The following is a 16,088-nucleotide window of genomic DNA, read 5'->3' as shown; positions in this document are numbered from 1 at the left end:
GAAGAAAACAGGAAGTACAAAGTTTCAAACAAACAGAACTGACAATTCAGAGGATTTTATTCTGAGCATTGGGGATGCAGACCTAGAAGATGAGTTTGGTGGTAGTTTTGGGGAAAAGAGGTGAGAAAATATCTGATGTGGGAAAAACGTACTGATAAATTCTGTTTTAAAATAAGTTCAAATATATTCTCAATGAAGAAAATTTCCTATACAGAGGAAACAGAAGCCTCACTAAAAAAGTACTGAGGACCTATCTTACCACACATAATGAGTATGTTAGCAAGGAGAGGAGCAACAGGTATACATATTTGGAGAATTTTAAAAATTCAAAAGAAAGCCGTCAGACACATAGCGAAATTAACACCACAAGAATCTTCAAAAACCAACTTTAAAGAATTAAAGGTATTAGCTGTACCAAATTAGTACATATATGAGAAAATACTTCTTTTCATGATAAACCATACAGCATCTATAAACAGAGATTTTCGTGATCACAACAATGACACTAGAGAAAATGATTATACCTATAGTAAAATGTTAAAAATGGCTGACGTTGACCTGAGAAATACATGAATCACTTTCTATGACAGACTGGCACTTAGCGTAAAGGAAGTGAACGATTTCAAAAGGAAATCAGAGGAACATCTCTTTATGCATTTCACCTGTAGGTTTCTGGTCCTCCATTCTTACATTTAAGAGTGTGTAGTATGAGGGGACTTAGTGCCATTCCCTTATTTCCACTCCACATTTATTGGACAGAAGACAAGATTAACACACAAAAATCTTTATTTCATAATATACAAGGTGCTATTCCACAACACTTTACAAATTATGTACGTCAGTCCACTGCAGTATTTGTCTGCCCAAGAAATATTCTCGTTCTGCTACGGTATCTCCAGATTAAAAGTGAGTTAAGGAACTCAACACACTCACACTGTAAAACGAGTGTTCTCATTTTACAATAAAAACTTACATTTATCAACCAACAAAATAAAACGTCAATTTCAAACAAAGAAAACAATAAAAATGAGTATAACTAGACATAGTATCAGGGATTTTGAAATGGAATACATTAACTTTTAAGATACGCGAAAAACAATAAATACTGTCACAATGCACAAGAGATGTGAAAGGTACTAACATTTTAAGACATAAAAGGCAACAAAAATACTACTGCATGCAATATGACGATTAAGAAATTAATACTGACCACAATCAGTCAGTCTACAAGAAAACATTAACAGCCTCTCAAGCTCAGAGTGTGTGCTATGATCTGTTGCTGTAAACAACAATTCGGCGGTGGCCTTTAATCGTGCATCACCACTTAAGTGAGAGGGAACACATCACTGCCTCACTGCTTAGGCAGGGGACACGATTTTTTTTATCCACCAATGATAGTTTTCAGCAGTACTATACGAACAACAGTATCGCTAACAGAAAACGACTGACCCAACCTACACACCAAGACAGGCAAATCGTCTTCCTTAACTACGACGATATTATCGATCTGGCAGTGCCGTATTCCTTCTGATGTACAAACCTGCATTGCTGCAGCTAATGCAGGTACCCATTAAATCACCTCTTCCAAAAACTGATTCAGCTATTGTACATACGTGTATTGCCACCTGTGACACCTATTAGCGGGAATCTCAGGATCAAGGGTTTAGGATAGGCACAAAGAGGGTTCCCCATTACATCTTCAATGTTCCAGTCTTCAAAAGGCTTGTCGTGCTTCACTGAACCAGCCTACAAATCTCCAATTTCAACACGAGTTTTCGTTGCTGAATGTGTGCCCCAGATGATTTATTTGACTGACAAATTCCAACCAAATTTTGTGTCAGTCAGTTTGTGGTGACTTGGCTTTTCTAACCTTCCTCTGTCTAAGATATTCAAGAAAACATCTGGTCCCAGAACCATGTCTATTCTGGCAGGTGTATAGAAGTAGAGATCATCAAGAGGCAGTATCAACCTGTTGTACCTGTTGTAGCTAGATGGTAACTTATTGTCGACACCACCCATAATGGCACAAGTGGTTATAAGTATTGGAACAAAGCCTATTCCACATTCCACAACACTCTGCATTGTTGCCAAATGTATCCAAGATGGCAGCGATGACATTATCCAAGATGGCGTCATGTAGACTTGGTAACAGCGCATGATATCTTCCAAGTGGTGGCGATGACGTCATTTAAGATGGTGGATTTTGGCTGGAAGGTTATTCACTCCTTTGTAAATTGTTCATTTGACTGCTTCTGCTCATTTAGTGCCTTTATTTAATTGAGAGAAGATCGATTGTGGTGTGTGGAAGACATGTTTGCCTGTTCTCTAGACATCAGAAAGACCTTAGTTGGCTTGCAAATTATAGGGGTGATTTAGAATCTGTTACATCACCTACTCCAGTATTCAAGAGTGGAAATATCAGTTTGCTATATTTGATTCTAGTTAGTTAGTGGTTTACAGCACACTGCACGTAGCTAAAGTTTGGGATTTGTAGAGAAATAATTTCCAGTCTATATGTTGGGAATTATGTTGCGCTAGCGATCGGTAGGATTCCGCCTAGTGCTTGATATCGAGAAGTACCTTGAAAATGGTATAATATTATGGCGAAAATATATGTGTTCTTGTAATCCCCGAGGCTGGAGATGTGCGCAGAAAAGCGACCAAGCAAGGAGCAGAAACTGTAATGCTTTCGTGCCGAGGGGAAACGAGTGCACGTTAGTACACGTTACAGAAACGGCTGATGGTGATTCCTTAGGTCTGAGGAGCATCGTGACATATAGCTGGTCTGAGTGTAGGCATACCATAATTTTTTCGGATGCTGTACAAATATAAGATATGACTGCACTGTTTGTGTAAAATATGTTTATATTGTATTGTAAAGTTACTATGGCTTATGTTGTGTAAAATGTATATATGTATATATATAGCATCGTAAAGTTACTATGCTTTATGTTATTGCATGACTAGAGAGGATGACTGTGTGTCCTATCGTGATGGATGTATAGATTCAGCACATCGATACACACAAGGGTATGAGAGAGATTTTTTACGTGGAAAATTATGTGCACTGTAGATACTGAGATTCGTTCCAGAAGAACAGTTGTCAAGAGGAGACATTACTTGTATATCAATCGGTGTCAGACTGTAGCAGCAATCGTGACATTTAATTGTAGTTACACTGGTAAATATCTTCCTGTGTCCAAATATTCTTGTGAGTCTAGTATGTATTTGATGATCTGTAGACAACTTTCTGGGTTTAACTGTCAATGCAATTTAGTTATCTGTCCAAAATAGTTTTACCAGCGAATGTCCCATCTGCAGAGAGAAAAATAAAGCGGATTGTGCTACGATACTGGTGGCATCAGTAATTCGGCGAGTTAACTCGATAAGAGCCAATCATAATGCTCAGTTCATTCACATCCTTTGTGCTGTGATATAAGAGCCTCTACATAGTGGTGAGAACATTTGCGTATGTTCAGAGCAGGTAGACTATCACGTTAGGTCCACGAGGAAGACTGCTTTTGGTGTTATTTTCGTAAACAGGTCCTGTTAGGGCAAGAATTTCCGTGCATACAACTGAGACATCAAGAAAGCGAGCGTTAACTATTTCTGGAACACTATACTATTCCCGAGAGGTCGACTTGCCTGTTATTTTTTACAAAGCCATGTGAAGTAAGAATAAGATTGAGAACGTTTTAGGTGGCGAGTCACCACACGGACGTTTCCTGGCGAGATGTCAGTGACACTGGGTGCGCCGGCACTGCTGAACATATCACACATGGTCTGTTACAAATGCTAGATAGAAAGCAGTTTGTGGTATTCTGCAACGGGTTTCTGCGGCAACTAGCTCTTCGCAGGACCACATGCAGGGTGAGGGTTCACATCGGCAGCATCGACCACACTCACGCCCGGCCCTGCTTGGAGCATCTGTGCTCTGTAAAAAATTCGTCACTCCCATCCGATAGCCTCATCAACGGTGTCTAGGTGATCACGTATTTAGAGAGAAATTTCTGAGGTACCAAGTATGAAGGGATGTTGCAGCCTCATGCTTGAGGGTAGCTGTGCGTGGTTTGATAGCTGACGGATGTGTCACTTCGTGGGGGGACCGGGGGTGGCGGAGGGTGCTTGTGTGTGTCTGTTGCATTGTTTTGCAAGCAGGTCTGTAGGCTGTGCTATGCGTTATTTGGACAGTTTACGAGTACTATGGATGTCTACACGTTACTGTACTGCGTTATTAGGAGTAGTCTGCAAGTGTGTACCGAAATTATTTCGTTAATTTAGGACTTGCTGGCCGTTGTCGCCGAGCAGTCTGGAATGGCGCAACCGCTATGGTTGCAGGTTAGAATCCTGCCTCGGGCATGGATGTGTGTGATGTCCTAAGGTTAGTTAGGTTTAAGTAGTTCTACGTTCTAGGGGACTGATGACCTCAGACGTCAAGTCCCATAGTGCTCAGAGCCATTTGAACCAATTATTTCTTAGAAGTTGTTTGCTTGTCTGGATAGCATTATTTAGAAGTAGTTTGCAGGTCTGTGGGCTGTGTGAGATGGCTCCCAAGCATGTGAAAAGGTCTATTTTGTATCAGTGTGATGCGAGGTTTGTCCGGAAAATATGTATAAAAGTTGAATAATGTCTTTATGTTACAAGTTGCAGTCACCGCCAGGTGGGTCTACTGCTGTAATCAATCCCATCAACTCTCAGTTCGAGTCAGAGCACTCTGTGTGAAGGTGGGAGTGTGCGGCAGCTTGTTGACAGTTACCCTTTTTCATCTGTCGACGGCATGGAGCTCTCTCTGATTGAGGAACAGAACGTCAACATCAAGTTTCTTGTAAGATAGGCAAGAATGGCGGTAAGATTTTTGAGTATTTGAAACAGGTTTACGGAGACAATTCTCTGAAGGAACCAACCGTGAACAAGTGGTTAAAAAGGTTCCGGGATGACTGAGAAGAAGTAAACGATGACCCTCGCCCAGGACGCCCGTCGACATCGAGTTCCGATGCAAATGTTGAACGAATTCGGGCTTGTCTTCTTAAAGATCGTAGATTGACAGTCAGAATGATTGCTGACGAGCTGTCAATCCCCAAAACAATCGTTCACGAAATCCTGACACAAAAACTTGAGATGAAGAAATTGTGTGCGAAAATCGTACCGAAGCTCTTGACGCCAGAACAGAAAGCAAAGAGGATTGAGTGCTGTGAGGATTGGTTGTAAGCAGAGGAACGACGGGACTTTCTCAACCGAGTCATCATTGGAGACGAGTCCTGGTTTTACGAATTCGATGTGGAGCTCAAATCTCAAAGCAAGGAATGGAAACTAGCAGGAGAACCGAGAACAAAAAAGTCGCGAAAATCAAGGTCCAATGTGAAGATAATGTTGATTGTTTCCTTTGATTCTAGGGGCATTGTTCACAAGGAATTTGTCCCTCCCAGCCAGAGAGTGAACGGAAAATTTTAAGTTGAAGTTCTGACACGCCTCAGAGCTCGTGTGGCCCGAGTTCGACCGGAGTTGGCAAAAGGGGGCAGGTGGATCCTTCATCACGACAAAGCGCCCGCTCTCACATCGCTCGTTGTGCGGGAGTTTTTGGGCCTAAGCTCAATCACCGTAACAGACCACCCGCCTTATTCACCCGATTTAGCCCCGTGTGACTTCTTCATGTTCCTGAAATGCTAAATGGTGCTTCGGGGGCGGCACTTGGGAGATGTGGAAGCCATCAAGGTGGAAACGACATGGCAACTGAACAACATCACAACTGAAGACTTTCAGCAATGTTATCAACAGTGAAACGGCGTTGTCAGAAGTGTATCGCGTTTCACGGCGAGTACTTTGAAGGAGACCATATTGTAATACCTGAATAATTGTAAAATAAAGTTATTATTCAACTTTTATACGTATTTTCGGGACAAAACTCGTAAATGTACTTCATCCCTAAATAAAATGTTCGAAAGCAAATAGAGTACACTCCTTTTTTACTGTACCCAGCAGCCCAGCGCAGTCTGAGTTATTTTTGCGCCCTTTTCCCCCTTCCCCACCATCTCGGATTATGTCAGAGGAGGGATGACAATACCCTCTGGTGGTAGTAATGTGTACTAGGTCATTTGGAGTCTAGATCTCGTGGTGGAGACATTGTTTGCAAAATAAAAACTTATGTCCATAATAGACAGAGTCGTTTTCCTGCCATTTACCCCCCACCATCTTGGATTATGTCATGCACTATGCATGTTAGTACACATTAGTGCACGTTAGCCAGACAACATGGGCTGGTAGGCAGATGTGGCGGTTGGTTGAGGATCGTGCTAGAGACTTTAACTATTTCATTCCAAGCATTCTCGAAAATTGGTTCCTAGTCCACAGTAGCTCTCTCTGGTGGTGTCAATATGTACTAGGCCTCGTGGTGAACATATTGTATGCCGCCATCTTGGATAACGGTACTTGCATCATCACCTGACCTCACAACACGGCCCTCTCGTGGCAGTACTGTGTACTAAGTTGGAGTCTGGAGCTTTTGGTGAAGGCAATGTTTGCCGCCATCTTGGATTACGTCACAGATGAGAGCGCCTTCTGGTGGTGGCTATGTGTACTAAGTCAGGTGGAGTCTGGAACTTGTGGTGAACACCCAGATGGCCAAACCGCTTGAAATAGTTTAAATAAAGACTTCTGTCCAAGTCCTTTCCCAACAAATCCTTAGGAGGGGGTGGCGGTCAGGTGACTGAGATTAGTCCAAGTGTCTTTTCTTTCGCGCATTTTCTTAGATGAGTAGAGAAACCCCAAGTGAGCTTTTCTTACCACCAAAATTTAAAACTGGCGCCAGTTCATAGGAGGTAGTGGCAGTCAGACGACTTAGGTTAGTGGAAGTAGCTAAGTGAACTATCTTCCGACGATTTTATTTGGTTGGTTGCAAAACCCCAAGTGACCTTAGTTTACCGCCAAAATTCAATCTTGGCGCCAGTTCATAGGAAGAAGTGCCAGTTGGGTGACTTACGTTAGTGGAAGAAGACCAAGTGACCTTTATTCCTGTGATTTTCTTTGCTTAGTAGAGATAACAGCGGTGTGATGCATTATCCTGTTGGAATTCAAACTCGGCGCCAGTTAATAGAAGGATGTGTCGACTTAGGTTAGTAGAAGTGACCTAACTTCCCGCAATTTTCTTAGGATGGTAGCGAAACCCCAAGTGACGTTTGTTTATTGCAAAAATTCAAACTTGGCGCTAGTTCGTAGGAGGAAGTGGCTGTCAGATGACTTTGGTTAGTGGAGGTAGCTCAAGTGGCCTATCTTCCTGCGATTTTCTTTGCTTAGTAGAGGAGTGATGCGTTAACCCATTGGAATTTGAACTTCCCGCCATTTTTCTGTGGGTCGGGGGTGTGGCACTTTCCCACCAAAGTTTAAACTTCCATCCAAAATCCGTCATCTTGAATGACGTCATCGCCGCCATCTTGGATGACGTCATGCGCTGTTGCCAAGTCTACATGGTGCCATCTTGGATGATGTCATCACATTAGATTAATACTAGTTCCATGGATCATGAATACGATATTTCGTAATGATGTGGAACGAGTCAAATTTTCCAATACATGACATAATTAAGTTAATTTAACAACATACGTTAGTTAATATAACAACTTTTTTATTTTTTGTGCTTTTTTATTTATTTATATTTTTATTTTTATTTTTTTAATATTTTTTTCTTAATTTATATCTAAAAATTCCTCTATGGAGTAGAAGGAGTTGTCATTCAGAAATTCTTTTAATTTCTTCTTAAATACTTGTTGGTTATCTGTCAGACTTTTGATACTATTTGGTAAGTGACCAAAGACTTTAGTGCCAGTATAATTCACCCCTTTCTGTGCCAAAGTTAGATTTAATCTTGAATAGTGAAGATCATCCTTTCTCCTAGTACTGTAGTTATGCACACTGCTATTACTTTTGAATTGGGTTTGGTTGTTAATAACAAATTTCATAAGAGAGTATATATACTGAGAAGCTACTGTGAATATCCCTAGATCCTTAAATAAATGTCTGCAGGATGATCTTGGGTGGACTCCAGCTATTATTCTGATTACACGCTTTTGTGCAATAAATACTTTATTCCTCAGTGATGAATTACCCCAAAATATGATGCCATATGAAACAATGAGTGAAAATAGACGTAGTAAGCTAATTTACTAAGATGTTTATCACCAAAATTTGCAATGACCCTTCTTGCATAAGTAGCTGAACTCAAACATTTCAGCAGATCATAAATGTGTTTCTTCCAATTTAATCTCTCATCAATGGACACACCTAAAAATTTGGAATATTCTACCTTAGCTATATGCTTCTGATTAAGGTCTATATTTATTAATGGCGTCATATCATTCACTGTATGGAACTGTATGTACTGTGTCTTATCAAAATTCAGTGAGAGTCCATTTACAAGGAACCACTTAGTAATTTTCTGAAAGACAGTATTGACAATTTCATCAGTTAATTCTTGTTTGTCAGGTGTGATTACTATACTTGTATCATCAGCAAAGAGAAATAACTTTGCCTCTTCATGAATATAGAATGGCAAGTCATTAATATATATTAAGAACAACAAAGGACCCAATACTGACCCTTGTGGAACCCCATTCTTGATAGTTCCCCAGTTTGAGGAATGTGCTGATCTTTGCATGTTATGAGAACTACATATTTCAACTTTCTGCACTCTTCCAGTTAGGTACGAATTAACCATTTGTGCACTATCCCACTCATGCCACAATACTTGAGCTTGTCTAGCAGAATTTCATGATTTACACAATCAAAAGCCTTTTAGAGATCACAAAAAATCCCAATGGGTGGTGTTCGGTTATTCAGATCATTCAAAATTTGATCGGTGAAAGCATATATGTCATTTTCTGTTGAAAAACCTTTCCGGAAACCAAACTGACATTTTGTTAGTGCTTCATTTTTACAGATATGTGAAGTTTCTCTTGACTACATTACTTTCTCAAAAATTTTGGATAAAGCTGTTAGAAGGGAGATTGGACGGTAATTGTTGACATCAGATCTCTCCCCCTTTTTATGCAAAGGTATAACAATAGCATATTTCAGTCTATCAGGGAAAATGCCCTGTTCAGAGAGCTATTACACAGGTGGCTGAGAATCTTACTTATCTGTTGAGAACAAGCTTTTAGTATTTTGCTGGAAATGCCATCAATTCCATGTGAGGTTTTGCTTTTAAGCAAGTTTATTATTTTCCTAATTTCAGAGGGAGAAGTGGGTGAGACTTCAATTGTATCAAATTGCATAGGTATGGCCTCTTCCATCACCGCCATCTTGGATACATCTGGCAACAATACAGAGTGTTCCAGAAAAGGCTTTGTTCCAATACTGTTAAATATGAGAATAATTAAACTTGGAAGACCTTACAAGTTTGTGACACAAACGTGACAAAGCTATTGTTTATGCTGTTCATTGGGAATGACTGTTTTCTTAGTTTCAGGTTCGGTGCCATGCCCTTGGATATAATGGATTGTTGGCTTGCACTGTCTAGGAGCGCCCTAGAAGATTGCTGTCTACTCATTCTGTCTTTTATATTGACAACAGATGTTGCCAACAATGTGTTACAGTTGACATGTGATCTCCCCTTAGTGACCTGTGAGACAAGAAGCATTTTCTAGAGTATTCAATCTGGCTGCACCCGTGTCAGATGACTTATGGAGCAAACCTTCCATTACAGGTCTTACAAGCAGGAACCTTGCACTTATTAGCAAATGATCAGGGCAGATGCACAACAAACACATCTCACTTTTCATGACAAATGCACATTGACCATTGGTATTTGTTGCTGTAAATCTCTTGCATTTGGTTACAGTGATGTTGGTTAGAAAATCTGTCATTTTCTTTTTTATCAGTGTAAGCCTGAGGTGCCTTCCTCAAATGCTTCATTTGACTTAAACTACTGGAAATACTTTGCTAATCTTCTGAATTATTGCAGCTAAATTGAACCAGCTCGAAGGCTTGACATTTTGTTTCTAAAAATTTCATCATTTGATTTAAAATGTTGACTATGGACTCAGGCATTTGTACCTTCCATTCATTACGATCTGTGGGTCGCAAACCAACCAAATTTGCTTCTGAAAGTATCACTTCATGAAGCGGAATGTCAGGTTTGAGAGCCACTAAAGCTTTCAGATGGCTACAGACATTATTAATTAATTGCTTATAATCGTTTTCCATACTGTAGGTATGGCCAACAAAATTTTTGCATGTCTGGCTGCAATTATTTTTAGATTATCGTACTTCTCCATAATGAGCCCCTAAGCTATAGATAAATTTCAGATGTGACAGTTACTTGTTTCAATAGATCTTTTGCTTCACCCCACGAAGTAGAAATTAGGTAATGAAACTTTTGTTCATCATTAATTAATTTGTTATTCGACAACCACTTAACTTAGTAGCCCCCTAAAATTCGGCAAGTTAATAGCAGGTAGATTCAAAGTGTTGACACTTCCTGTCGGGCTCTATTCTATAGACTATGGTAGCTGCACGCACCTCTCCATTGAACCTTTGGTCGTGGATTCAATAAAGTCACAGGAATCCTTCAATTCCGCCCTGTCCGTACTACGCTCTGCAGATTCGTCTTCAGTTTCCAGCCGACTCAAAATCAGCATGAACCAGCGTCATTCTGGTTAATCTTGATTCAAACACTTCAATACTAGCGCTTTCGGCAGTGTGCAAAAATTCCCTAAGTATACTAACCGTGTTTTCTCAGAGGAATCCATTTCAGTAATAGGCAGATGATAACAGGAAGCCAACAGTCCCATTTATGGGGTTGCAGTCAGTGCGAACTGGAACTGCAAAGACGCCTCAGAAGCTACAAGCTGGTATGGTAGGGACTGCAGTGTCCGACGGTGGGAGCAGAGTATGTGACACCAAGCGGAATACTAGAAAAAGTTGACTCGGAAGCACTGAGAACAAGGGAAACAGTCATTTTCCGTGACGACTGGAACAGATTGTTTAACGTGAATGACCACCAAATGTAGGGTAATAAATTCAATATGTCGCATCACAAGCCCTGGTGTGACCCCAAAGTTATTGGCAACCATTTTATAGATTTTTAAAAAAGTGCCCTTAGCTAAAAGTCTGGGGACTGCAATATACAATTACAGAATCGATCGCGTGTTTGACCCTGTGCGGGACTGTTTACATGTTTTAATCTCTAACAAACAGTGTTTGCAATTTGCTTCTCTGTATTCTCCTCCATTCACAACCATTCCATGTCAGCTAATAAATATCTTACAGAACAGTTGCTGCATGGTTTTGGTTTTTAACAACGGTGTGCTGTATGTCTATTGAGATTATAGGGATACATACAATATGACTGCCGTATTTGATGCTTTCCTGGGAAAGAGAACCATCTGCTTCTAAGCTGACATGGATCCGTGTTAAAGGATGACAGACAGTAGATGGAGTAATCGGTTGAGAGGGGTCGTAACGAGGTATGATTTAATGGTGGACTGATGATGCATTCTAGAGAGAGGGAGATGTTGCGGCAGGTCATTTACCACTCATTTAACCATTTTTCCCGTTGTTCTCTGGGGGTGTATCAGTTGCTTAGTATAACATGCGCTCGACTCGTATACAATTGCGTGTTCTGTGTGTGACTTAGAGCGCAATCTACCTGCGATTTGTTGACTGCAATCCTCTCCATACCACAGTCAGTAGAGGACTTACAGCACATGTGTGACGAATCATCTCCACCATGCCGATGGAAAATCTCTTTCGGCATCCTCTTCTAGACGAATGAAGAGGTATGCGAAGTACTCCATCCCCTTGCCACATCTCAGACATAAATCGAGTCTTCGGCTTCGTAACTGAAGTGATTGTAAGTTAGAAAAATTGTTCAAATGGCTTTAAGCACTATGGCACTTAACATCCGAGGTCATCAGTCCCCTAGACTTAGAACTGCTTAAACCTAACTAACCTAAGGACATCACACACATCCATGCCCTAGGCAGGATTCGAAACTGCGACCATAGCAGCCGTGTGGTTCCGGAGTGAAGTGCCTAGAACCGCTCGGCCACAACGGCCGGCTCTAAGTTAGTGAGTGGGGTTTTTGAGGTATTACAATCCCTGTGTATTTTATTGACAGATGTTGTGTGTGTGTGGAGGAGACTGTGTTCTGCTCACGAGGCTAGTGCAGCAAGGTATGTAATTTCACATGTCAAACACTGCTGCTATGCATTCCTCAATTTCGTCATAAGAAGTAGTAGCTTCAAGTATTTTCCATTCTTCGTGGTCATTTTATAGAACATATGCCAGCATAGCACAATTTCTGAGTCATAATCGGATGTGAACAGTGAGCGCTATACACCCATGGAAAGCTATATAATGCCATGTATCACAAAGAATCTTCTTTTTTTCCTTTGGTGCAGATGGTAGTAATTTTATCATCTTAAAGTTTCTCGCCATAGTGAGTGCGCTAGAAAACTGGAAGGGTGAATGTACGCCAGGTGTTCGAAATATATTTCCTGCGTTGGGATATTAAGAGCGTTGCATTCCACTCAATTAGTATATTGGAAACCACATTGATTTACCGCTGTACCATGTTTAAATGCAGAACTGTGTAGCCTTAGGAACGCGTGTTTTTTTCTACAATCATTTCTCTATTTCCACCTCCTTCCTGGTATGAAATCAAACTCTACAACAATACTACAGAACTGATAGCACAAGTAATTCACGTAAAATGTTTCAAACTCCTTCGATCTGGAGCTCCATCATACATAAGCCATACGTTTCTTCTGCTTCTTAATCGTCTGTTACATCACCACAACACTCTCAAATGTATTGGGCTCATATCTGCTGTACACCAATAAAGGGTACTAACCTCCTCAGTATGAATCCATCTAGAGAAATCGTATGTAATTGGATGAGTGACAAAAGTAAGAATGGTACAGAACAATTTTCATGGGACAGTAATACACTACTGGAATGAGAATACCGTTCTATATCACAGGCATCAGTTGGTTGAGCTAATTTGGAACAGGTATTATCCTCTTCCTGAAAGTAAATTATCGAAGTGTATTGACTACTTGGAACTCAGCCCGTTCTGTTCCTTAACGAGACGTCAAATATGGAGGGAATAGTTTGCTCCTACTTCTGGACAGTTCCAAATTAAATCAGAGATCATGTTGCAGAGTGGATGCGTTAAAGACAGAGGAGCATTTTCAAGAAGCGTAGAGAGACCATCTAGAGTTTTGCTCAGGATACACAAATGCAAAAATACGTTGTGACTTCCATCCACACAGGGAGAAATGGCCAATCATAATAAAATCATACCGAATTTATAAAGTGTTCCGACTAAGGAAAGTAGTTTTTGCACCTGTCCTCTGATGATGGCTACTTCCTACAGTAAGAAACAGTATTTTCATTATGCTGTGTATGCAGTGTAACAGGGTTTGCGATGTGTCCACGTGTATATAGTAGTCACAAAATTTTTAAGGGGAGTGTTTTAACCATGATGCACAATTTGAGATGCATGTTGTAATGTCATTGGCTGATAGCATCACGAGCTCGACGAGATGAGGAATCTTGTTGACGTGACAAGTCATCAAGTGTGGTGGTTTGGAACTTGGGTAATTGGGTAAACAGAAAACCTGGTAAAATTATGAAAATTGATGGATAATCCGTAAAACTAAGTTAATAAGAGAAAAATTTGGATGGGTGAGGATACTTACAAGCTTCCCTGGGTGTGCAAAACTCATTCTGTTCCTCCACTGGTGCAATTGACAACTGATGGTCCACATTACCCATGCTTTACGGGCTTAAGGCCTGGAGAGTACCCCTTGTTAAACGTATGGTTATGCATTGTAAGCTATAAAAATGAAACCGAGTAAGGTGGCTCAATGGTTAGCACACAGGACTCACATTCGGGAGGACGATGGTTCAAACCCGCAGGCTGGCCATCCTGATTTAGGTCTTACGTGATTTCCCTAAATTGCTTCAGGCAAGTGCTGGGATGGTTCACTTGAAAGGGCATGGCCGATTTCCTTCCCTTCCTTCGCTTATCCAATGGGACCAATGGCCTGACTGTTTGGTCCCCGCCCACAAATCAACCAACCAACCATGAAAGTGAAAAATGTAATATCCAAAGATTCGGTGGTCATGATGACTACCATCCAGGATACCAAAACGGTGACCATACATCTGGGTGCGATATACCCTGTTAATGTGAGGAATCAGTTCTCTTGGTCTCTCTGAAAATGGACGGCTGGGAAGTCTGCTACCCTGTTACTGTGCAGCAAATGTTTAAATGTAGAGGTCATAACCTTCAGACAGCTGTTTAGATACGCTCCACAATCCTGCAAACTCTCTCAGTTTCCATAAGTTGCGATGTCTTCCACATTTTTGCCGATAAGAAACATCGCCTCTTTCTTTTATTTTAACCATCCTGTGTGTAGTGAGAGCAGCTTAACTTAGACTTCGCGATGTCCTGCTCTCTGTGATAACTGATGGATCGAAATGTGTTAATGCTGGTGTAGCTCTTGGTACAGACCACAAAGTCATGTGGAAGAGGAAAATGTATAGCAGTGTACAAAGCTGTAGTCATACACTGCTTGGGTGTGTTATGGTAGGAAAACAATGTATCAAACTGCTTATGAACGAACAACACATAAAATCTCTCTTGTGATTGATAGTCAGTGGGATATAGACCTCTTACATTACCACGACAAAACTTTACACAAGGCTGTACAAGCGACTTTGATCACTTCTCCAATGGTCCAGTATGTGTAAATTTAATATGCCCAATATCAACACATAGATGGTATATGTGGTAGTAGAGAGACAAGGTAATATCGAGTTCCCTATCAGCTGACATTATCAAAGTTTTTAATAGTTCATAGTTTTGCTCGATTGGATGCTATAAAAATAGCGAAGAGAAAGAGAGAGAGAGAGAGAGAGAGATTGTGCTGTCGGCAAAGCCTCTGACACCATTGTACTGTCATATTTCTAACATAGTGATAGAAATATGATAAAGGAGATCAGGACATGTAGGGGGTGATATTTCTAGACTGACATTCGATATCAATGAGTTATAGATGTTATGCTTCTGAATTTCTTCGCGCACTCTGCTTATACTCTGCATCATTGTGAATATCCTCCTGTATGTTAGTGTGCTATTTTTCTCGTTGTGGTAGCTCTCTTCCTAGTCAGTGAGGAGTGGAGGAGTAGACAGCCTTCTAACTACTGGAACAGTGCAGTCGGAATGTCATGTGATTTCGAGAGAATTAACAGGGTTCTGTGACTTGGCGGGGGACATCTCCTACTCGTGAAAATCATATGGATTCAAATGCTATGTATGCCGGAAGTTTCGTGAGACGAAAGAGGAGTTGAGAGGTGAGCTCTTTCCGGTTTCTTATAAGTGTTGTGGGCAACAATATTACAATCTCTCACACTCACCTCATGGAGTGACTGCAGTGAGAAAATGGGGAACTAACACAAAAATTTTACCCAGAGAGACAATAAACAGTAGAAGTTCCTTCTTTTGTTTTCTCAATAAATGAGAACTAATATTCTTCCATGAGTTTTGTGTACCTATAAATCGATGGAGTGACTTCTTAACAGGTAGACAAAATTTACATTTACATTTACTTACTTCGCAAGCCATTGTATGGTGTGTGGCAGAGGATACCCCGTACTTCCCTTTCCTATTCCACTCATAAATAGAACAAGGCAAAAAGACTGCCTATATACATCCTTATGAAGGCTAATTTCTCATTTCTTGTCTCTGTGGTCCATGTGAAATGTATCTTCGTGGCAGCAGAATCCTTCTGCAGTCAGAATGGCGGTTCTCAATAATGTTCCTCGAAAAGAACATAATCTTCCCTCTAGGGATTCCCATTTGAGCTACCTGGTGAGTGTAATCCAACTGCTGGAAACAATTACCCACCATGCAAACGGACTGTCATGATCAATTTAATTAATTAGTCAATCAATTTGACATCGTTGATGTTCAAATGGTTCAAATGGCTCTGAGCACTATGGGACTTAACATCTGAGGTCATCAGTCCCCTAGAACTTAGAACTACTTAAACCTAACTAACCTAAGGACATCACACACATCCATGCCC

This window comes from Schistocerca nitens, chromosome 5 (genome assembly GCF_023898315.1).
Source record: "Schistocerca nitens isolate TAMUIC-IGC-003100 chromosome 5, iqSchNite1.1, whole genome shotgun sequence".
NCBI classification, from domain to species: Eukaryota; Metazoa; Arthropoda; class Insecta; order Orthoptera; family Acrididae; genus Schistocerca; species Schistocerca nitens.
This window is presented reverse-complemented; position numbering follows the sequence as displayed.